The sequence below is a fragment of the Gobio gobio genome, assembly GCF_949357685.1.
Source record: "Gobio gobio genome assembly, chromosome: 25".
NCBI lineage: Eukaryota > Metazoa > Chordata > Actinopteri > Cypriniformes > Gobionidae > Gobio > Gobio gobio.
Genome location: NC_137121.1, coordinates 39,719,465 through 39,745,459, shown reverse-complemented (window position 1 = coordinate 39,745,459; position 25,995 = coordinate 39,719,465). Strand labels below are relative to the sequence as shown.

The following is a 25,995-nucleotide window of genomic DNA, read 5'->3' as shown; positions in this document are numbered from 1 at the left end:
TAATTGTTTTTAACCTTTGATTTTAACAATACAATTGTGATTATTGACGGTAACACTTTAAAGTGTTGTATACAATAACAGTATGAATAATCATGTATTAATACATGAATTAATAGTTAATTCAACATGAACTCATGATTAGTGAAGATATGAACTAATGATGAACAAATGAGGAGCTATCATGAACTAAGACAGGAGTCATAATGATTCATGCATGAATAACAGCAGCATTAATACTGTTAGTACATGTTTGATAATTAATGCATTAATTAACATGTATGGGTAAACTCAATCAAACAGGCTTTCTAAGAAAGAAATATTTATTTTCAGAAATACATTTTACAATGTATTATTGTCATAATTTAAACCATTTTTTATCAGAAGCTTCATCATAAATATTACTGAAAGCCACAGGAATAGTTTTTCCTTACTTTCACTGATCACCTTTATCAAACATAGAAAATACTAAATCTGCTATATTTTATCTCAAAAGGTCTCAGTCTGTTTTGTGATATTCTCTTTCCCATCAAACTAAACCTACCGTGACTTATAACAGTTCCTGAGAAATCACTTCCCAAAAAATAACCAAACAGGAAACATGCAGTAAAGTCAGGAAGTGAGGGATCATCTGCTGAGATCAGTACAGTTCTCTCTCCACCCAGACACAGGCCGTGATGATACTGTACCTCCATTCTCTTAACTGGGCTGAATACTAGTTAGACTAGTTACATGTGTATTTGATAGTAAGTTTATGATAAATCATGAGCTGAATTTGGTAAGTAGTTAACAGTGAATTAATCATGATGTGCCCCCTCAAGTAAAGTCATGACACAATGATGCATTAACAAGCCGTTATTTGATGTTAGTGTATGGTTAGTTAATAATGAATTAATCATGATGTGCCCCCTCAAGTAAAGTCATGACATAGTCATACATTAACAAGCCATGAGTTGATGTTAGTGTATGGTTAGTTAATAATGAATTAATCATGATGTGCCCCCTCAAGTAAAGTCATGACACAATGATGCATTAACAAGCCATGAGTTGATGTTAGTGTATGGTTAGTTAATAATGAATTAATCATGATGTGCCCCCTCAAGTAAAGTCATGACATAGTCATACAGTAACAAGCCATTAGTTGATGTTAGTGTATGGTTAGTTAATAATGAATTAATCATGATGTGCCCCCTCAAGTAAAGTCATGACATAGTCATACAGTAACAAGCCATGAGTTGATGTTAGTGTATGGTTAGTTAACCATGAGATAGTAATGCCGTGCCCCTGAAGTAAAGTCATGACACAATGATGCACTAACAATTCATTCATTACAAAATGAATAAACATATACACAAAGAATCCTTATTCCTTTACACCCTTGGTACAAAAAAAAAACAAAGATAAAAAGTATTTGTAGGCTAGTTCTTTTATTTATATTTCTATAATTAAACATATATGGACTTAAAAGAAAGCCCAAACATACCTGTAAAGACACACATAAGGCATGTTTACATGTAAAACAGGGCGCATCCACCGGCTAATGCTAATCGAAGCATATAAGTTACATTTAAACAATTAAAAAATACAGTTAATTCAAGTACACACCCCCAGAAATATCATATCATACAAATATCATACAAACATGTCTTAAATTATTATTTCGGTTAACCAAAGCAGTCGACATATATTATTTGATGAAAATGCCTAGCCTGGGAAAACCCAGACAACTTCCGGCAAATTTAGATTTGCTCTGCAAGTAGTCTGGCAAAGAGTCCATTCAAACCCATTTCTAAACCCTAGAAATCGCGGCACCAATCAGAAACGTTGCGGCGGGCTTTAGACGATGACGACAGCGCAGCGACATTGAAGCAGATTTGCTGCCGTGGAGCATCACTCATTCGAATCAGCTATCGCGTCTGTTTTAAGCGATTTAAACTTTTCCTTTTCGTTAAAACTCGAGCAAAGAACAACACTCGAAGCCTTCATATCTAAAAAAGATGTTATCGCTGTCTTACCGACTGGATTCGGCAAAAGTCTGATACCAGCTTGGCCCTTTGGTGGCTAAACGAATGGGTCTTAGCGAGAGTCCTCTGGTAGTGTTAATGCTTTACAAAATATAGTTTTAAGTCCTTTTCAGGCGTGAATGAAGTTGTTTAAAGCTCAAATATGTGGTTTATTTATAAAGAGAGCGCCTTTTTTAAAATTTGATCTGCCGTTTTCGGAGTTGTGAGCTCCAGTGGTTCAGCGGCGCTCAACCGATCATTGAGCCCACGAGAGGCGCCTTTCCTCGGCCAGTCCTTCTGCCGTCTGCCGTCTGCCGCTGGCTCTGATGTCTCTGTAGTGGTTAAACTGTCTCGTCTTGTGTAGATCTAACGGCTGATCTTTGCTCTCATTAATCTATAATTTGTTCCTAGACAGATCGTTTTGTCTGAGGGCAAAGTGAAGTTTCATAACTTTATATTTTTAAGATATTAAACCTTACCGTTGTAGTCTCCTAGCGCTGACTTTGACTGAATTGCTTTATTTATTGTATAGCTTCTTATACCTTTTACTTATACTTTTATAATTGCTATTGATGATCACACATAAACTGACATTTAACAAAAAGAGACTGGGTTGTGTTTTGTGTCATATTTAATTTATTACAGTGATAATCATAGCCTATATTATGTGTGTGTGTTTTTTTTTAAATGTAAACGAAAAGAAGCTGGGGTTTTTTATATTTAGTTTTGTTATAAACATGCATTGAAGATAATATGCATTGCCAGCACTACATATACATACTGAGTGAAACTGTCAAGAACGCTGCTTGTCCATTAGTAGAGTACCGGACTAGTGTCCTCCCGTCCTCGGGAGTTCGTTCTCCGGAGTCAAACTTGGTAAGTCACGGACGCAAGTCAGAAGTTCGCGTACGAAATATGTCATAAAACACCACTGCCTCATTTCATAAAAAAAAAATAATAATTAAACATAATAATAGCCACACGAATGTGGTTCAGGCAACGCGTAGCTAGGCCCACATTGATTATCTTATATATTTATAATAAAACGAAGTATAAAACACCATGCCTCTTTTCGTTTACATTTTAAAAATAATATATTAAACATTAATATGTGGTTTAAGTAAGGTGACCAGATTTCTGAAATGGAAACCGGGGACATTTCCTATTTGAGAACACAAGTACAGACAGGAACGCATATTGAGAAACGGCCAGAGTCTCAGATGTTTCTCCGTCGCTCTGCATTCGTCATCTCCCTCATCGCTCTGATTGGTTTTAGGTCTATCCAATTGCGAAGAGAGGCATTTGAGCGACGCCCGTTGGTGACGCCCCTTTGGAAATGATTTGTCTATGAAGCTTTGCCAGACCATAACTCAGTTACTACTGAGAATGGTCTGGTTTTAACCAGGCTAGAAAATGCCAGCATTACCGAGGAACACAACTAACGCGCTAGGAGCACCGAGAGCGCCACTAATGAGTGTCCCACCAGAAATAAACCCTACATACTTTAGTTCCGGGAAGAAAACTAGCTGTGACTAAATGTAGCCTAATTGAACTATAAAAATCTGAAAACGGTTCATATCAAATTAAAACGATTAGTGATAGTTATTAGTCTATTTTCCACGTTTGATTAGACAAATGTGTGTAATTAATGGCTCACAAAAATAGCTAAAAATCACAAAGCTGCAGATGGCAGATTATAATAGGCTATAACAGTTTATGACATTTTATTTAATTATGACAGTATTAAATCACATGTTTAATTCAAAGTCAGAGTACTTCTTTTTTATTCTTAAGGAGCCTGTTTGATTGAGTTTACCCATACATGTTAATTAATGCATTAATTATCAAACATGTACTAACATGTATTAATGCTGCTCTTATTCATGCATGAATCATTATGACTCCTGTCTTAGTTCATGATAGCTCCTAATTTGTTCATGATTAGTTCATATCTTCACTAATCATGAGTTCATGTTGAATTAACTATTAATTCATGTATTAATACATGATTATTCATGTACTGTTATTGTAAAGTGTTACCTTATTGACAAATTACATTTGCTGTTTATAAATCAATTTATATTTCCTACACTACAAAATTAAATGCTTATATATTAAACACGATAAACTTATTCATGACCTATAGGAAGCTAGAGCTGATTGAAACGCACCCTGACACACACACACACACACATTTTAATTTCTTTATTTGAATCTGCCAATCAAATTTCTCACAGAAAGGATTCAAATATTCTCAGAGGTAACACAGCTTTGACATTTAAGGGTACATAAAACATCTCCTACGCCACACAGTAATATTTGAGAGCACGTTTATTAATGGCAGGTTGTCGATACAGGACATTGTGATTTATCTTCCTGATATAGTTATCAGGCTACAGCTTTACACGTTACAGCCGCCCACACCTTGATTGATCGCACGGAGCTTAGTGCTTACAGTATTTAGTTTCTGCGACACTAGTGGCAATAGCGGAATTTTAAAGCAACCTTGCAAACGGTTCATCCGCGCATTGTGCTCAAACATTACAAACACAGCTCGTACGAGGGCTTGAGAAGGCATCTACATGTAGAAGTTGACTATATTAAAAGACAATAGACAATAAAAGGTCCAACATATAGGCTATGGAATACTTTTAGCTATGTTTCAGTTGGATTTTTTCTTTCTTCCAAATTAAGGGGGTAATGCGAATTACAACGGCCCACCCACACTATTGGAGGCCCACCCATCATCAACTTTCTGCCTACGCCACTGGTTTAGCCTGTCCTTTTGGTAGCCCTGCCAGTCTGAGTCCACTCACAGTCAGTTTGTGGACATGTCCCAGGCTGCCAAATATCAATACCGCAAACTTACATGCATAGCCTAGGTCACTGATCTTAGCAAGGAGGGGTTGGTATTTAGTCATTTTTTCCAAAAAGGCTATGTCCATATAAAAATCATAAACACAACCTATTTCAAGGACTAGCACCTCCTTTCTATCTATATCCACCAACACAACATCAGGGCTGTTAGGGATGTTACAGAACACATCATTAGAGCTGTTGAACCAGTCCAGTCCAGTGTTGTTTTGTGTCCATCTGTTTGATGTTCAGTAAGGCTCTTCTTGCCGTTGTGCTCTGTAGTGTGTGTTGTGTCTCATTGTGACAGACTGTGGCCTCCAGACTGCATGAAAAGTGGGATTTTCGACCCCGTAAACGTCTGTAGACTCCCGGAAATCTCCCTAATTTTCGGCAGTTTTCGACAATTTAGAGGCAGCGAACGTCGCGTTCGTCTGTGCCACAAATTGTCGTAAACGAACCATGACGTAGGTGGAGAGCCCCCCCGCTGAGAGACCACAGAGGTGCGACGCCTCTAATTAGCATATGAATAGCAGCGAAACCAGAGAGTCAACGGCCAGACTTGAATTTACTCACTCAGTATTGGCTGAAGCCACTACTTTTAAACAAGAAAAATCCCTCGTGATTGGTTGGCAGATCACTGCAAACCAATCATTATTGGTCACCCTGGCTCATTATAAATGTAAACCCCAATAATAATAATAAAAATATAAAATTTATGTTGTAATAATTTATGTTTTATATTAATGTTATTGTGCTATGAACTACACTATTCATACCATCAAGGAATATATGGGAAAATTTGCCCGGACCGTGCCGTTTATTCAAAGAAAGAGCTTCATTTATAAACACACAGCTGTTTATTCAAAGAAAGAGGTTTATTGTCAAACACACAACTATGTACAGTGCAGCAGTAATGTCTCTTATGTTGTCCTCCAAAAACGTCAAAAAGAAGCGCCCAACACATTCGGGAAACACAGGCGTATATGGTGAGTTTCCCTGTATTTCGGTATCGCCTCTAATCTGGATTGCAAAGTGGCACAGAGTTTGGCGAGCTCCAGGCTGAGAGAGGGCGGTGATCGCACAATCCATCCAGACACCCCGTCAACAATGCCGTCTTCCTCATCAGATATGAGTTCAATGGTCACGGACTTCCAAATGTCCACCTCATCCTCAGCCAGCACACTTCGTCTTGCTTCCAGCAACTGTAATACAATCCATAAAGACAATAAGCAACCTGAAAAATACTCACATTGACAAAAAACGGATCTAATATAATAAATCTTACCCTTTTTCTTCTTGATCGACTCCGAGCTAAACTTCGCAGTTTCCGCCTGCGATGTAAGTTCAGGTTGTTTGTATCTGAAGCTCCGGCATGTCGATTCATAATACGTCTTACATGCAGCTGGAAAACGATTACATGAGACTGGTATTAATAAAAACAGTCACGGTAAAATTAAACAAGGAATGAGAAACACATTAGAAGTTATACTTACACACAATGTCGTCATGATCAGCGGTTAAATCTGGACTCGCGGAAATCGCTCCAAGCAGATAAGAGCTCACGGCTTCGTTATGAGGCGAGGATAGTCTGTGAAAACAAAATGTGTAGTTTTAAGCTCAGATCTATTAACGCATCCATTTCCTTATACAGCTGAATAAAAGCATATTCTTTAAATCGCAACGTTACATTACCCATGCTCTAGTTCATAGCGCCTGCAGTTAGCCTCAGAGTTGTGAAGACGCCAGACAGCTGAAAAATAGTCGAAAAAGTTGGCCGAAGGCGAGACGGCGTCCTGTCATTGTTGATCACGAAAAAGCAAAGCAGCAAAAACACAGGAAATGTATAATAAAAAAGAGTCCAAAACACGTCTGTTTAAAGCTCGTCTTCAAGTTTTGTACGCGTCATGGCCATGACCTCGCACGTGATTGGACGAGGGCGAGAAGCTCGTCGGGCTCCTCCAATCACATGCGAGGTCATTGTTATAAGGATGTTTTCCAGAATTAATGAAAAAACTCTGTATTAATACGTTTTCCTGGACAGAATGGAAAATGTATTTAGTACCACATGCATGTACAGACTACAGTTCTCGCTCACAAATTTGATGGGATTAGGATTGATTGTCTTGATATAGTCAGTTTATGACAGTTTACAAAGAAGGGAGTCTAACAACAAACTGATTTTAAGAAATGTATTAAATTAACAAGAAAATGAAACAAAAGAATGTTAAGAGGTGAATAAAATAAAAAAATGTTGATGTATTTTGGCTGTGTGTGTGTGTGTGTGTGTGTGTGTGTGTGTGTGTGTGTGTGTGTGTGTGTGTGTGTGTGTGTGTGTGTGTGTGTGTGTGTGTGTGTGAGTGCGTGTGATTGCGTGTGTGTGTGTGTGTGTGTGTGTGTGTGTGTGAGAGAGAGAGAGAGAGATAGAGAATCACAAGAGTCCGGAAATCTGTCCACAGAGGGGCTTAATTTATCCCTATATTCTTCAACCTCATTGAGGTTTCAGACCACCAAGGAGCTCCAGAAAAACCTATTATATTTATTTTCACTTTATTTAAGTTAATGGGTGTGGCAAAAGTGCTTCAATTACATATAGGCAGAACACCGTAACTTTTTATTTTAAACTGCTCTTCAGGAGATGGCTGCAGCACCACTCCCTCCCCCGTAGGAGTGCCGGGGGAGAATCTTTTGTTTGAATTCTGTTCCAAAACTCGGAACTGTTCCGAATTCGGCACCCAAAACTTCAATAAAAGAGCAGTTTCCAATATCTCTGGGTGCCAAGAGAGCGCGCTTGGCGGTGGTCGACGCTCCCATGCCTCGCCACCCTCAGGTGCCTCTCCCTTCGCCAACAGGGGACGCCGGCTGTCGGGACGCACACAAGCGGCCTCCCCACACTCGCACGCCCCCTCCGCGGATGCAGGTAAGTGTTGCACAGCACACTCAGATCCCGCTTCGGGCCGCTCCCATGCCGTCCGAGCCGGATCCCTGCGTTCCGCCTCGCTGCCCCGCTGTGGGTACGTCTGTGGTGCCGTTGATCCCCCTAGCTCGGAGTCTGGGAGCCTGGCTAGCGCTTCCCAGCCCGTCTCGGTGGCTCCTCCGTACCATCAGACTCGGCTATGCGATTCAGTTCGCCCGGCGTCCCCCCAAGTTCAGGGGCGTTCACTTCACGACTGTAGTGGAGGCGAACACCCCCGTGCTCAGGGCGGAGATCGCAGTCCTACTGGCGAAGGACGCGATAGAGCCGATATGAGGTCCGGGTTCTACAGCCCGTACTTCATTGTACCCAAGAAAGGCGGCGGGTTACGACCGATCTTGGACCTGCGATTCCTGAACCGGTCCCTTCACAGGTTGCCGTTCAGGATGCTAACGCAGAAGCGCATCTTCAGGTGCATCCGTCCCCGAGATTGGTTTGCAGCGATTGACCTGAAGGTCGCGTACTTTGATGTCTCGATTCTCCCTCGACACCGGCCCTTTCTGCGCTTCGCGTTCGAGGGACGGGCATATCAGTACCGCGTCTTGCCCTTCGGCCTGTCCCTGTCGCCCCGCGTCTTTACAAAGGTTGTGGAGGCGGCCATTGCTCCCATGAGAGAGCATGGTGTTCGCATCCTCAACTACCTCGACGACTGGCTGATCCTTGCCCAGTCGCGAGAGCAGTTGTGCGAACACAGGGAAAAGGTGCTCAGTCACCTCAGCCAGTTGGGACTTCGGGTCAACTGGGAGAAGAGCAAACTCTGTCCCGCACAGAGGATTTCTTTTCTCGGTCTGGAGATAGACTCAGTCGCCATGACAGCGCGCCTCACCGAGGAGCGCGTCCAGTCAGTGTTGAACTGCCTGAATTCGTTCAAAGGCAGGACAGCGGCACCACTGAAACATTTTTTAGAGGCTCCTGGGGCATATGGCATTCGCAGCCGCAGTAACGCCGTTGGGATTGCTTCATATGAGACCGCTTCAACGCTGGCTACACGACCGAGTCCCGAGATGGCCGTGGCACAGCGGATCCCTCCGCGTCCAAGTGACTCAGAGGTGCCGCCAAACCTTCAGCCCCTGGTCGGATGCCCTGGCCCACAGCTGGCCCCGGGAAGAATGCAAGTATGCGTTTCCCCCAGTGAGCCTTCTTGCGCAGACACTGTGCAAAGTCAGGGAGGACGAGGAGCAAGTCCTGTTGGTCGCTCCGTATTGGCCCAACCGGACTTGGTTCCCGGAACTAGTGCTCCTCGCGACAGCACCTCCTTGGCCCATTCCTCTGAGGAATGACCTCCTGACACAGAGACGGGGCACCCTATGGCACCCGCGTCCAGACCTCTGGAATCTCCATGTCTGGTCCCTGGACAGGACGCGGAGGTTCTAGGTGACCTACCGCAAGCGGTAGTCGACACCATCGCTTCCGCTAGAGCCCCCTCTAAGAGGCGCCTCTATGCGTTGAAGTGGAACCTGTTCGTCGATTGGTGCTCTTCTCGCCGAGAAGACACCCGGAGATGTTCGATCAGGTCTGTGCTTTCCTTTCTACAAGATGGGTTGGAGTGAAGGCTGTCTCCCTCCACCCTCAAAGTCTATGTTGCTGCTATCGCCGCTAATCATAAGCTAGTAGATGGAAAATCTCTAGGTAAGCACAATCTGATCGTCAGGTTCCTGAGGGGGGCGAGGAGACTAAATCCGCCTCGCCCTCCCTCCATACCCTCTTGGGACTTAACTCTGGTGCTAACTGCACTACAGAGAGCGCCCTTTGAGCCTTTGCAGTCAGCTGAGTTGACAATCCTGTCGTTAAAGACAATACTCCTGACTGCGTTGGCCTCCATCAAGAGGGTAGGGGACCTGCAGGCATTTTCGGTCGATGAATCGTGCCTGGAATTCGGGCCCGGTAACTCTCATGTGATCATGAGACCCCGGCCTGGATACGTGCCCAAGGTTCCCACTACTCCCTTTCGGGATCAAGTGGTGAGCCTGCAAGCGCTGCCTTCGGAGGAGGCAGACCCAGCCCTAGCTTTTCTCTGTCCCGTCCGTGCTCTCCGGACTTACGTGGACAGAACGCAAAGCTTCAGGACCTCAGAGCAGCTCTTCGTCTGTTACGGAGGACAGCAGAAGGGAAAGGCTGTCTCCAAGCAGAGGATGGCCCACTGGATAGTGGATGCCATCGCCTTGGCTTATGAGTCCCAAGACGTGCCCTATCCGCTCGGGTTAAGAGCCCACTCCACTAGGGGTGTTGCTTCTTCCTGGGCACTGGCTCGTGGCGCCTCGCTGACAGATAGAGCTGCGAGCTGGGCGACACCTAACACGTTCGCTAGATTCTATAGCCTCCGTGTAGAGCCGGTATATTCCTGTGTTAGATTTGTTAGATTGTTAGATTCAACTTTATTGTCATTACACAAGTACAAGTACAAGGCAACGAAATGCAGTTTAGGTCTAACCAGAAGTGCAATAGCAGCAAGTGCAGGATATACAATGGATGCGTAAGTGCAGGACATGGATATGTACTGAATATGTATAAATATGTATAAATAGAGAGACGTTATTACTATAAACAGAGCTGAATTTACAGGTGAATATGTACAGTGAATAAATATACAGATGGCTATTACTATAAACAGAATTTACAGGTGAATATGTACTATGAATACAATATACAGATGGCTATTACTATAAACAGAATTTTACAGATTGAGGTATACAATAATATGTTAGGCTAATATGAGGAATAGCAGTGGATTAGGGTAGTGCAATAAATTATGGACAGAGCTATCCGGAAAAAAAAAAAAAAGTGTAAAGTGCAGTGGAAAGTGGTTGCATATTACAGTTAGAAGTACAGTGCAAAATGCAAATGTAAACATTGGTACTATAAATACAGTCGGCAGTGCAAATGAGCATAATCCAGTTAAGATATGGCAGTGTAAGATGCATATGTAAACAGTTGTTACTGTGATAAACAGTCGGTAGTGCAAATAACAAAGTGAAGGAAGATGTGAGGTAGGAGAGTTAGCAGTTTATGAGGGAAGTGGATCAACGGGGATTTGAGTTCAGTAAAGAGACAGCTCTGGGGAAAAAACTGTTCTTTAGTCTGCTGGTCCTGGTCCGGTGGATACTGAAACGCCTGCCGGAGGGCAGGAGAGAAAACAGTCTGTGGGCTGGGTGAGAGGAGTCCTTGAGGATGCTGCGAGCTCGATGCAGACAGCGTTTCCTCTGGATGTGCTCGATGGCAGGTAGTGGAGTCCCTGTGATGCGCTGGGCAGTTTTCACCACCCGCTGCAGTGCCTTGCGCTCCGCAACAGAGCAGCTCCCATACCACACTGCCACACAGTTGGTCAGGATGCTTTCTATTGCGCAGCGGTAGAAGTTCACCAGGATAGCCGAGGAGAGCTGATTCTTCCTCAGTGTCCTCAGGAAGAAGAGGCGCTGGTGAGCCTTCTTGACCAGGCTGGAGGTGTTGGTCGTCCACGACATGTCCGCCGAGATGTGGGTCCCCAGGAACTTGAAACTGGAGACACGCTCAACAGCCATTCCATTGATGTGGATGGTGTCGTGTGTGCCTCTTGACTCCTTCCTGAAGTCCACAATGAGCTCCTTCGTTTTGGTGGTGTTGAGGAGCAGGTTATTATCAGCGCACCATGTGGCCAGGTGCTGGATCTCCTCCCTATAGGCAGTCTCATCGTTGTTGCTGATGAGACCAATCACCGTAGTGTCGTCCGCAAACTTGACGATGGAATTAGATCCATACACAGGCTTGCAGTCGGCGGTGAAGAGGGAGTAGAGAAACGGACTTAGCACACAGCCCTGTGGTACACCAGTGTTGAGTGTGATGGATGTGGAGCAGGTGAATCCTGAACGAACATTCTGGGGTCTGTCAGTTAGGAAGTCCAAAATCCAGTTACACATTGAAGTGTTGATGCCCAGGTCTCCAAGTTTGGCTATTAACTTGGTTGGGATGACAGTGTTGAATGCTGAGCTGAAGTCAACAAACAGCATGCGTGCATAAGTGTTCTTATGGTCCAGATGGGTGAGCACAGAGTGCAGTGCCATGGAAACGGCATCCTCTGTGCTCCTATTGCTGCGGTAGGCAAACTGGTGTGAGTCCAATGTGGATGGTAGAGAGTCTTTTAGGTGTTCCAGGACCAGCTGCTCAAAGCACTGTGTGCTCACTTCCCATAGTCAGTAACACCGAAGTGCCTGTTCCAGTGTCGGCTTGCTGTGCCATTCCCTCCCCAATGGTAGATGGATACGTGCGTTTGTCTGCTCCAAATCATAACGTCCTGGGGATGCCAGCTGATGAAACAATTGTGGCTATTTCCTCCCACGCCTGTTTAACCGACGCTATTTTGGGTGGGTTTCTCCCATCCCCATACAACACAACTTCTCTGTCTTTCACTGCTCTTACAAGAACATCAGTCTCCTCGGCTGTGAACCGCTCCTGGCGTGCGCCTGGTAAATACGCCATAATGATAGCAATCCATAATGGAACTTGCGCACCTGCTTTTACAGGGAATGTTGGATGACGCTCTGATTGGTTTATTCACGTTACGCCCAAACCACACCTATGAATAATGAAGCTTCAGACCAACCCATTTTAGATTTGCGCCGGGCGCAAGAGCCATTTATCCCGCCGGGAAAATAGCAACAGCGCCGAGACCCGCCCACAAAGTTACTTGCGCTTCGCACTTTGACACTTGCGTTTCAGATCGTTAAAATAGGGCCCCAGATCTCTCTTCGGTCTCGTCGTGAGCTCAGTCTACAGCAGCTTTTGCATACAGAGTATGTGTTCATGAGCGCCACATGCTTCACTGCTCTGCATGCGTTTATAGGAACAGGACTTGGGCAGCGACTGATGACGATTCACAATGTGGCATGATGAGCTGGAAGCCCATTTGCCTGCGTAGGCGTAAATGCTGTGACGTCATTGAGTTGCACCCGCATTTAGGTTGGAGCGCACCTGTGGTGGGTTCTCGTCTGTTTGTGTGCCTGGCATGGCACTGCGGTTTTGTGTGTTGCTGCGACCGTTTTGAGTGAGCAACGGTTTGCTGCTGTAACCTAGTTCCCATCAGATGTTTGTTTTGGGATTTGCCCGTTTGTAATCAGCTGGCTGCTGTGCGGGTGTCTGTGCCCTTCAGTCCCTGATGTATGAATGACTACTGTGAACTATTAATAGGACGTCTCTCTCTCTCTCTCTCTCTCTCTCTCTCTCTCATTGTGTACCTGATCCCACAGCCATGTGACAGAGGATTGCAGTCAGTGCAGTGATGTCACCGCTGTTTTATCATGGGTTATTTTTATACGGCTGCTTGAGTTACTATACTCACATACTTTATACAGAGTTTTTCCTTGTTTATTTAGATACATTTGTTTGTTTTCATTATTTCTTTGCATAATTTTGTTTTGTTTTCGACTGTGGTCATGAATAATTTGTTTGAATCCTGATTCATTTAATTTGATTTAATTGTTGATTTGCGAATTGTGACAATACATATATGTTCATTTGTTTTTTTCTCTTTTGTTTTGAACCCTGATTTATTTTGTGCATTCCTTAATTGAATGCAATTGATTTGATTTCCTGTATGTGTATAACAAACATATATATATATATATATATATATATATATATATATATATATATATATATATATATATTTTTTTTTTTTTTTTTTTTTCTTGATCTTTGAAGTTTGGTTGTTTGTGACATTACTATTTTTATTGTCAGTTGTCTCTTTACTGAACTGGGCCAGTAAGGTTTTCTACCAAAGACCGGTTGTGGATAAATAACTGGCGTTCAATAGTTTTTTTAAATATAATTAATCATTTTATTTTTCTTGTGTGTTTGGTGTGGAGTGTTTATTTCTAGGAGCTGCGGCCGCCTTGCGTAGGCAATTGACTGTCCCCTTCCCTTCTCTTGGTGGTGGTGTTTACACCGTGTGCTGTGACTGATCATTTCACTGGGGCCCGTGTGATGTGAGTGTGAGCGTGCGTGTGAAGGAAGCGTGTCTATCTTTTTCCGGGTATTTCTTGAACGAGGCCGCAGCTTCTGTCCTTTTAACACTGTAATTGAATAATTGGGGCTTGTCCCTTTTCTTGTGCCTCAGATTTTATTCTGATAAATCATAATAAACTTTTGTAGCAAATACCTGTGTCTCCATTCTCCTTGTTTTTAGTAGGGAACCTGTGCACTGGTCATATTCTTTGGGTGAAATTCCCAGGGTGGCGTAATCGAAGATTAATATATATATATATATATAGTATTTTGTCTCTTTAGTGTATAATTTATTTTGGTTTTTGAACCCCTTTCCTTTTGTCTGCTCCTCGTGGATGCAACAACAAGAACACCAGAACACGAGTCCAGACAAGAACATATATTGAGAAACGGCCACTGACTCCACCCATGTGTGTGTCGACTTCATCAGAAGTCAGAGATAGGACCAAGTCACACATGTGCAAGTCTCAAGTAAGTCTCAAGTCTGAACCTTCAAGTCTCAAGCAAGTCCCAAGTATTTTTTTCTTGGGCAAGTCAAGTCAAGTCAAGTCACAGGCTATGTCAAGTCAAGTCAAGTCAAGTCCTGTAGTAGGTCAAGTCAAGTCCAAGTCAAGTCAGCTTAATATTGTAATTTTACCTGCAGAATCTGATCTTAATAAAGTGAAAAGACAAGATATAAGTAACTGTCAGTAAATTACAATAATTTGGATTTGCATTGTAAATACTCATGTTCAGTAAAATACATCATGGAATCAAACTAAATTGTAACTTCATAAAAATATTTATTTTTCACTTCTGCCAACAGTGTTTTAAATTTAAATGTAAAATGTTTAAAATTTTCAACATTAAGTCCATAAAACAACAGTGGCTACTTTAGCTATTATTACATTAGCTAACTACCAACTAACCAGATAACATTAGCAAATTGACAAGCACTTACTGGGCAGAATGGCTCTTCAAATGACGGACGAAATTGGAGGTTGTCGTTTGGCTGTCTGTGATTTTTATGTTGCATGTCTTGCAACGCTGTTCGTCTTTTCCCATCTTGCGAATAATTGTTGAAGCTGAAAGCGATGACCCTCTGTACCCCTCCGGCTGACATGTTGATGTGATATCTGATCTAAGTGGGCATGGTGTGCGTACGAGAGGGCATGACTGATGATAGTGTCGTGATCCAGTCATGACAACGCTATTCTCAGCCTGCGCCCCAGCTGGGGCAACTTTATTTTTTAAAATCATTTATATATTTTATATTCAAACTGAAAACATGATGTGATTAACACTCAAGTCATTCAAGTCATCGTGTCTCAAGTCAAGTCAAGTCCCGAGTCTTTAACTTCCAAGTCCGAGTCAAGTCTCAAGTATTTAATTTTTTGTCAAGTCAAGTCACAAGTCATAAAAATAGCGACTCAAGTCGACTCGAGTCCAAGTCACCAAGTCACAAGTCCCCATGTCTGTCAGAAGTTCAGTGCTGATCCAACACACTTTAAACACTGAAATATCAACCTCAGCCAAAATGATGGGTTGGATCAAAACTCAACATTGTGTCAAAGTCACCATGATATCAGGAACAACACAATCACACACACCACTGATCACAGCACACACACTAATAACTAGAGTTGGGGTACTCGGACTTGGACTCGGACTCGAATTTTGAATGAACTCGGACTTGTCACGCACTCGGTTGAATTTGTACTCGGACTTGACACGGACTTGGACATTTTGGACTCGGAAAATATCCCGAGTGCAGTCGAGTCCGCGTCATGTGTAACAACAAAACCGGCATAAAACTAAGATAAGAAATGAATGAACGCCTCCCCGCCTGTGATTTTACTGCACCACACCAGCAGGCAGCAGTAGCATCATCTTATGCTTGCAGACAATACACACATCACACGGATGCAATGCGTGGCTAGGAAAATGTCTTCAAAGTCAGCAATAGTTTTGCTTTTGAAAATCATAAAGAATTTATTTGCAAGAAATCCAGTAAAAAGAAGCACTCTGCGGATTGCAAATCAACTGGCACGACTTTCTACCGACATGTTCAAAGAAAACCTAGAGAAATGTAAGTTGCTTATTATAACTTTTAATACCAACTTAAATCCAAATAACTTAGGGCTGTCTACGCGCTGATATAAGCAAATATCCAATCATATGCACTAAAGTTAGGGGGTGTTTAGCCACGCTTGCAATGCTGGTGTCAGAGAGTTATACTCACGGAACACTATAGTTATTCACAATCACGATTTGCTTGCCTTTTAAAGCCTTGCCGGTTAAACGTTTAATTCGCGTGCTCATGCACTGTTTTAACATGCACTAAGCGCGCGCACTAAAAGCCTGTTAAACACACGTGATTACTGGACTAAGTAGTCTTACTGCACTAATACTGTCAAATACACACAAGGTTAACCTAGACACAGTCAGTTATGTATAAAGTGAAAGTAAAATCGGCGTGTGTCTGTATATTAGATGTGTAGAGGTCTTAAATTGACAGCAGCGCAGCCTATAGTGAACACCCTGCCCCTGCCGCTTGTCCTTAAAGGGACAGTTCACCTCTAAAATTATGTCATTATTTACTCACTCTAATTTTGTTCCAAACCTGTATTCATTTCTTCTGTTGAACACAAACAGTTGAATGGTAGCCATTGACATCCATATTATTATTTCCTACAATGGGACCAACTGGTTGGTTTCCGACATTCTCCAAAATATATTTTATGTCCAACAGAAGAAAGAACTTTATTCAGGAGTAAAACAACTTGAGCGTGAGTAATCGATGACAGAATTTTCATTTTTGAGTGAACTATCCCTTTAATGTTAATAAAACAACAAAAGACAAAGAGAAAATCACTCACTCACTCACTCACTCCTGACTAACTTTAGTAAATTTAATAAGAATCACTGTACATGTAATACAGTGAAGTTTGTTTTATTTTACATTTAATTGTTTTATTCAATTTATATAGTATTTTTTCTTACTTGAATAATCCTACTTGAGAAAATATATCATTATTGTGAAATAAGATTTTAGTATCGCCCACGCCTAAACATAAGCATTTGGTGATACCAGAGGCATTAAATAATTGAAATACAATAAAACAGGTTAATTTGTGTTTTTCTTGCACTTGTAATATTAAAAGTTCTACATATATCTATGTCCATTCTATTGTTTGAAACCATTTTGATTGGAAAGTAGTTGATCTGTTGACAAAATAAAAATGTTAAATGGCAATGGCTAGATGTAATAGTGGTATTTTTTGTTACATTTTATATTGCCATTGGTTTAATGGGTTGAAAGGTTAAAATATTAATAGAAGATAAAAATTTACAATAGCAATAGCAATTTCTAATCTTTTTTCAATTTAATTACACTCTGGACTCGGGCGGACTTGACTCGGACTCGGCCGATAAGAACTCGGACTTGAGTCCAACTCGGCCCCTTTTGGACTCGGACTTGGACTTGATTGTTTAAGACTTGGACTTGACTCGAACTCGACAAAGGTGGACTCGGACCCAACACTACTAATAACACTATATCATTACAATCAACATCAATCTGTGTTTATGAAGAGAATGAGTCAGTGTTTTAATATGATCATCATGTTTTAGGTGTAATATATGATCCCTGTCAATCAAACTGAACAGACTGCATTCAGTCACTTCTGCTGTCTGGACGAGATGCTTTCCATTTGACCCACAGAAAGATTTACATTCTTACACAATTACTGTCACAACGGCTCATTCTTGATTTTAATGATTATGGTATTTTTCTATATTAAAGTTCAGCCCCTTCTTCCGCATGTAAATGTGTAGCAGAAGTGAAAGTGGTCTGTTCCAGTCCAGATCCTGTAACCAATCAAAGAGTGAGACTGAAAATCCCATTTGCATTGTCAGGGTGGAGTGATTGTGATCCTCTCAGAATAGAGCAGCTCTGTCTCCAGAGACCATGTTCAAACCCCAAGAGCTTTATTTGACTGATTTACTGCTACTGATCAACCTTCTGAAAAGCACCTGCATCTTCATCTGTTAGTTGAATGATGTTGTCAGACACAAAGTGAACTTGTTGAGAAGCTTTATTGAATGTTGCAGCAAACACAGCAGATTGAAAGATCACACAGTGCTTTGACACATGCGAGCTCTCTTTCAGTATTGAGTTGTAAATCACTACAGCTGCAGCACTAGACTCATGTGAATCCTGCCTGACACAGGACACTCAGATACGGCTCATCTTCAGGAGAGAAACATCAGCACTCAGAGCTCTTGTGGAACGAGACCTCATGAGGAGCTCCATCATGTGTTACTCTGCAGACGTACACCTCTCCCGCTTCCCAGCGTGCTTTGCTGAGGGTCAGGACGCTACTGCGGCTGTAGCGGCCGTTCTGCTGGCTCTCTGCGCTGGTCAGAACCCCCTCGGTGACCTCTGACCCGTCCAGTGTCCAGCTCACCAGCGCCCCCTGTGGAGAGTAAGAGCTGAGCAGGCAGAGCAGTGCGGCTGAGCCTCCAGAGATCTGCAGAGAAGAGGGCGGCAGCAGAGACACTGAGGGCTTCACTGTGGGACCAGCTGCAGGAGACAAACACAACACATTCACAAACACAAAGAAAACACACTGCACTTTCATTCACAGCATTTCAACAGCAGGACAAATCACAATCACAATCTGATCCTTCATGTCCTTCAACATCACTACAGCTGATATATATACAATATACAAACTACACAATCACTATATACATTTACATCAAACCTCATCAATCAAACTCAACATTGTAATACACCGACTGATTTCATCACAGCAGTTTTTAACTCAGGACATAAAGTTCTTACATTTTACTGAGATATTCAACTCAAAATTAAAAGTCACACATAAATTGTGTTTGTATTATAAAGCACTGAATTATAATCACAACATGAGCAAAAGAGATTCAGTATCATTGACTGAACTACAGAAAGTACAACATTTACATTCTGATGTCAAATCTCTTTTCTCCATGTATGATATCTACAATAAAAGATGAACTATATATGAACTCAGTGTAGAAATAAATGAAGGAAAACAAACCTGTAATAAACTCAATAAACTCATAGTGAGACGCTTTATGGAAATATGTTTAGATTTTGTTGTTGAAAGGAATAATGCCGTTCTTCTGAATGTATAAACATGACAATATCATTGATTTAGATTCAATAATTATTAAACAATATCAGAAACACTTAAAGCCTTTATACACAATGCATTATAAAAGTATTTTAATGCATTAATTATGAATTGTTTTGCACATTATAATGTATGTATGATCTCATGAATAATTGTAACCACAGTTATAACACATTATAATATTATCTATATTTATTGTTACACCTTTAGAAATTATAATACATTAAAACTCACGACAAACAACCAATTTCAGATGCAACAAGGAATGAGCAAATATTATAATGCATTTTAACTTTGGTTACAATTATTAATGAAAAGATATAAGGCATTATAATCTACTTTATGAATATCTTAATATTGCAACATACATTTCTGAAGTCTAAATAGTAATTTTTAAATAGGGAATTGAAAAAAAGACTTACATTTGATCACCAGTTTGGTTCCTCCACCGAATGTCCACCACAGTGATACAATCTAATGAAACGCTCGTACAAAAACCTCTATTCCACTCGAGTGAACACACACTCCAGCAGAGAGAGAGAAACAACACTTCAACACACTGATATTAGAAGCTCCTCAGCTCTTCTCAACACTCACTCATTCAGATTGACTCAATGATTTCTGATATAACACTGTTTAAAGAAATATATTTGATGAGCTGTGACCTCTGAGGTGACCTTTGACCTCTTTGATCATGGATGATGTTGTGGAGTTTCTCATAATGATGCTTCTGTTCTTCATATGCAGCTCAATCTTCAGGATTGACAGAAAAACCTGCAGCTTCAGACTTCAATCTTCAGTGAAAATCTGCTCAAATCATGAGTTTATTGAATATTAAAGCCAAAGTCAATAGAAAGTGTCAACAATGAAAATATAAAAGGTATTTTGCATGTTCTACGCAGTCAAGCATGTTTTCATATTCAAGGTCTGTTCTAAAAGTCTCTGGACTGGTTCTGAATCTCCACACAAGATCATGAAACGTGAACAAGCTCTAATATGTCTCCATCTTTAACAGCCTGTTTCTTCTCCATCTGATGATTTCAGACACACATGAGGCTTCATGATAGATGGAGTGACACCATCAACTCTGATTAGAGATTCACAATCAGTCCTGATACTTTCTGAACAGACTCATGATTCATGATCTGACTTTAGTGATGGCGCTTCATCTAGTGGAAGTGTAGCAGTGATGATGGTCACATGACTGAATATGGACACAGAGATGGACGTTCATCTGCACATCCTCAGTGTCTCAGGAGTCACAATACAAATAAAACTACTGAACTAACTCAAATAACACGAGTCAGAATGTAATGATCATTGTGTGACTCTAGTGTGTGTGAGTTTGTTCTGAGCACAAGCTGTTGTAAATCCTGCCCACTTCTTTGCATTGTCAGCACATGCTTCAGTCTGAGAGTGTTTATAGTGCTGTGAGTTTAACACTTCATGACTGAGAGCAGAACAGAACACAATCTTCATCATCACACAAGACACAAGAACAACAATGAACACCATCAACATCTTCATCTGGACTCTCACTCTGTTTGCTCAAGGTTTGTACTAAAATATTCATAAGGATTAATAATTCCTTTAACATGTAAAATATTCATAATATTTATCATTTTCATTTCTGTTTTCTCTCAGAGTGTAGAGGACAGTACACATTAACTCAGAGTCCATCAATAACAGCTCAAGTAGGAGAAGACGTCAGAATAAACTGTAAAACCAGCAGTAGTGTGTATAATGGTAATGGTGATCGTTATGGTGATCGTTTAGCCTGGTATCAGCAGAAACCTGGAGAAGCTCCTAAACTCCTCATATATCTTGCAACAAGCCGTTACACAGGAACTCCATCTAAATTCAGTGGCAGTGGATCTGGCAGTGATTTCACTCTGAGCATCAGTGGAGTCCAGACTGAAGATACAGGAGATTATTACTGTCAGAGTTATCACAGTGGTGGTGTGTTCACACAGTGATAAAGAGTCGTACAAAAACCTGTGTCAGTCAGACGTCACAGTGACTGCACTGATACAGCTGAGAGATACTGCAGCTGCTGATGGACCATCACACACAACACAATGACAGTGTTTAGCAAAGTTTATAAAGACTACATTTATATGTAGTGATGTATTTGTATCTGAAATAACGGTCAGTGCTGATATTGATTATGGGATGTTTTATTGTGTGTGTTCCAGATCACAGTATGAGACGATGCGAGTCAAGCAGAAATAGCAGCTGTTCTTCATGTGTTTTCTCTCACTCCAGGATTGCTCAGTGTTTCTTTCACCAGTGGTCGTGAAAATAATCTGCAGACTAACTAATCAGATTTTGTCTGAAAGGTAAGTTAGAAAGTTCTTGCATATAGATCTGTTGTATAAAGTAATATCACATTCACAGCCGTGCTGATATTCAGTATAACTCACTCTTGATCATGTGAAACTGATGAACTGTGTCAGGATGAAGGGAGAAGGAGAGGTAGAGGAGAGGAGGAAGAATGTGTGCCGGACTCTATGATTTCTCACTTACACATGTGGAACCAAAGGCCATGGACTGGATGTTGTAATTTGTTGAACACTGGTTGATCACTTTCATACTAATAAAGCTTTTACTGCAGTGACTCCAGTAGCGTTGTTCTGTATATGCAGAATATGCGTTCTGTGTAGGGCACCAACTACCAAGAGGACACCATTCCACCCTCCATAGGTCATCACCCATTTGCTTTGTCTCCCCTGCCCCCTAAAATCACTGTTTACTGCCTTAGTAGACTTGATGGACTGCAGCTCCTGACAACACATGTTCTCAATGAAGAATCTGTCACGGTGGGTCTGGGTGAAAAGGAGCGAGGACTCAATTGCAGGAGGAATATGGGTTTTATTTAAATAATAAAATAAAACAAAAGCAAACACCCACGAGGGGGAAAACTAGTAATGTTAACAGTGATACCAAGGGTCAGGAACATGAAGCAGGGCAGGGAATAGGAGACAACGATCCAGCACAGGACAGCAAACACAAGGAGACTAAATAGAGAACAAACAAGGCAGGTGATGAGGGAGAACAGGTGGGGCAAATTAATCAATAATTAGGTAACAAGAGGGGCGGGGTCAAGACAATAGACATGAGAGCACATGACACAAGGAACACGTGACAAACCATGAGCTCACACAAACACAAGACCAAACCGGGAGTGTCAGAGTTCTGTCACAGACCCAATAATATGCTCCACAGAAGTGACAGAACCCTGACAGAATCTGCTGAAGACACATCCAGGTCTCCTGGCCTTCACTTCTGAGATTTACAACAGTTTGCTGATTTAGTTATTGCTTTTACATGACGACTGAAACTAAGGTCCACCTCTAAAATCACACCAAGATTCCTGACTTGATTTTTTGTTGTTATACCCGTAGCCTCGAGGTGTGTGTTCACCTTTACCCCTATTCCACCAAGGCAGTGCTAGAGCTAGATCGGAGCCAGAGCCTAGTTTCAAATCGGTTCTTTGTGTTTCCACACCCAAAGCCCCAGCTCCAAGCCAGGAAAAGTGGTTCTTAAGTAGCACCAAAACATTGCTGGGCTAGAAGTAAGAACTGATTACGTCAGGCGCTGGGGGCGGGGTCAACAAGACCAACACAAATTTGAGATCCGCCATTGTTGAAATAGCAGCTAATGGAGCTAACAGCTGCTGCTCGTTTGTAATCTCCGTCTATACAAATTACGGCGAACTGCATGAATGTGTTGGATTCGTTGTGTTTTGATGCCGATGTAGGATCGTAAAGCCATTTGAATCAATAGTATCGCAACGTTTGCAGTGTTGATGGAAGGCTTGTTCGCAGCGGTGCTGTGCAGAGACCGATCGCCGTATGACCACGAGTCCAGCGAGAGCACACGATTCCTGCTTTTGATTCACTCATGCGTTGTTTTTATATATTATATGTGGAAGAAAGAAAGTTTCGGCATATCAAACTGTTCATTTCATCAATGCATTGGCACAGGGAGTCAGTGGGGCTGTAGTCGTTTGTTTGTTTTTTACATTTGTTCGTATTTCATTTGGTTAATTTATTATTATTTTTTTTACCAGATTTAAATCACAACTGATTTGTAAAATGTTCCCATTTTCTTTAAGGTGTATTATTGATTCATATCTAATTACTTTTTGTCTTTATTGTTTAAATAAACAATAACCCTATTAGCGAGGGTTACCTACACGACTTTTGCCAAGAGGGTGTAACCCTGTCAGTAAAGCTGTAGGGCTGTAACGGTACACGTATTCGTACCAAACCGCTTCCGTACAGGGCTTTCGGTTCTGAATGCAATCTTTAACAGTTAACAGTCGGCTTGTTTTAAGCGCGGAACATTCTTCAATCCTAGTTCCCTCACGAACATATTAAGTATTCAGTCCATTAATGCAAACGATAAATGCCGTTTTGACGCTCTCTGACGCTTGATGATCACTGTATAGGCGAGTCAGTTCAACGGCCGCGGCGCGCGCACGTGTGTGAACAGGATCATCTCTTCCTAAAGAATAAACATAATATCTTACGGTATGATGACGATACATTACAACTTACTGAAGCGTATCATATGTGGTGTAATCGCTCAGTCAGTGCTTCAATGGCAGAAAGACGTCGATATTAAAACAGCTTGTAGCCTAAACAATGTCACGTAGCATCACATTTAACGTTAACTCAGAGTCCTTCAGTGTCCACAGCTGTTAGTTCACTAGAGAAATCAACTCTTTCGCTAAATATATGACCTATATTAGCCTATATTAATTATCCTTAACCTGTTAGTGATGTCTTGATTATTTAATGTAGCTATGTTTAAATCTGGTTAAATCTGTCATGAAAATGACAGCCACGATGTATAAATGATTATATTTCAAGAATGAATTGGAGAAAATACGATTTTATTAGTAGATTTAGAAGTTAATGCAAAAACTGCCTTATGTGAAGTTTACATTTTTGCATTCATTGTGTTATTGAGTGTTGATGATTATATCTAACCCTCTATGGTACGGTGTTGCCTCCAGGCAACATAGTCTATTTTAGTTTATTTTTAATAAAATGAAACAGTAATTTATTGTTCAAACCTATCTCAGGGAAGAAGAACTCAAATACTAATCAATGAAAGTGCAAAAGATTGGTCACATGACCCACAGGGGTCCATTTTAGGTGTGTTCGACATCGGCTCCGGCTGGATGGAGCCGATCGGCGAGAGTCGGCGCGTGCAGGCGGGGAGGAGCTGCAAACGGAGACGTGAAGTCGGACACTTTCTGCTTCCCGTAGTGATGCTGCATTTACGTCAGTCATGGCAGATCACGTGGCATTTGCTTGCTTTATCGCAGACGAGCTGGAAGCGAAAGAAATTCCATTCTTTTTGTATGAAATTTAGCCCAATGAGCAACGAAGGTGAGTAAAGGTTCAATGTAATGGCTCTGTGATCAATACATAGCTACTATTGCTAGCCTATTGGTTTAAATATAGATAATTATTCATTCTGTTTACACAAAGAAATAATGGACTTTTATTCCTATTTCAACACTCAAGTATACCCTACTTATTTGATTAAAAGCCCAGTTCAACTTACAACATTGAACATTACATTTTAACTACCTGTGTCTTCCTTTACATGTATATAGTGAGCACAATTTTCTTTCTGTTATATACAGAATGGTTCCAAAAATCGTGAATTTTGTGGAGGACGTTGTCCCTCTCTACAGTCCCTCAGAATTTAGTGGGCATTTCAGGCTTTCCAAAGAACAAGTGGAGGTGTGTACAATATAAAATTAATTTAACTATTACAAGTGTTAGCATGTTGTCTTGATAACCTATTTTCTACTTGTGCAGGATGTCATTACCACCCTTGGTCCTGATTATATGAATTTACAACAGACCAAACTGCCACTCACAAACAGTGTTCTTGCCTGCCTTTGGACATTGGCCAATCAAGAGTCATATCGTGGGGTGGCAGAGAGATTCAATATCTCAAAATCCACTCTTGCCAAGCATCTCCATGATTTTTGTTCTTATGTCAATACATACATGGCCCATCATATTTCCTGGCCCAGAGGCCAAAGGCTGGAGATGTCAAAGTTAGGGTTTGACGCAGCAGGTTTCCCCAACACTGTATGTGCAGTGGATTGGTGTCACATTGCTATACTGAGACCCCATTGTGATAATCCCATAGCATACATGAATAGGAAACTTCTGTAAATTTAACTGGGTTTTGTGACAGTCAGCGGCGCTTCTGTCACATCAGTGTGGGTCACCCTGGGAGTTGGCATGATGCCAGGGCATTTCGCTTCACAGAGGTTGGTCGTGTTCTTGATGAAGATCCTCATTCCCTTGTTCCACAGGGAATGCACATAATTGGGGATTCTGCCTACCCCCTGTTGCCTCAACTTATGAAGCCTTATAGAGACAATGGCCGCTTGTCTGCTAGGCAAAGATGCTTTAACAGAAAGCTCAATGCTGCCCGTGTGGTCATTGAGCATGCATTTGGCATTCTAAAATTGAAGTTTAGAAGGCTCCAATGCATGCATATGAGAAACATTTCATATATCAGTTCAGCAGTCTCAGCATGCTGCATTTTGCATAATCTTTGTTCAGAGCCCAGTGACCAAGTTGTTGTGGTAGATGATGGTGTTGATGATGAACCACACCCCCAGCAGCAACCCCACAACACTAATGCATGTCATTATAGAGACCAGATTTGTGGCCAGATCTAACTTGTATATACTGTGTATACATTTAACATAAACAAATGAAAAGAAATTAGTGTTTATCTGGACTAAAACTTTTGTTCTTACGTCTGTAATTTCGTTTTTTTTTGTGGAAAATTATCCTCTTCCAGTGATTTTATTTTTTTTGACCCCATTTGTTTTTGTTAATTAAATAAGAATGTTCTTGTTCTTTGAGATTTGGTGACTTCTCTTTCACTGGCTGAACACACAGCAAATTGGATTCAAGTCTAAGTTGGTGGTGGTAAAAAACAAAACATTTCATATGGAGATTGTTATTGATTGACGTTATGTAATATA

General features: G+C 41.4%; 1 pseudogene across 1 annotated transcript; it reads left to right on the top strand.

The window, feature by feature from the left end:
• The first annotated feature begins 21,419 nt into the window (after nt 1–21,419).
• LOC307121296 lies at nt 21,420–25,683 on the top strand (annotated as a pseudogene). Its single transcript has 5 exons — nt 21,420–21,437; nt 21,626–21,781; nt 24,348–24,364; nt 24,625–24,724; nt 24,803–25,683. The product of its transcript is annotated as an uncharacterized misc_RNA (transcript).
• Nucleotides 25,684–25,995: the final 312 nt, after the last annotated feature.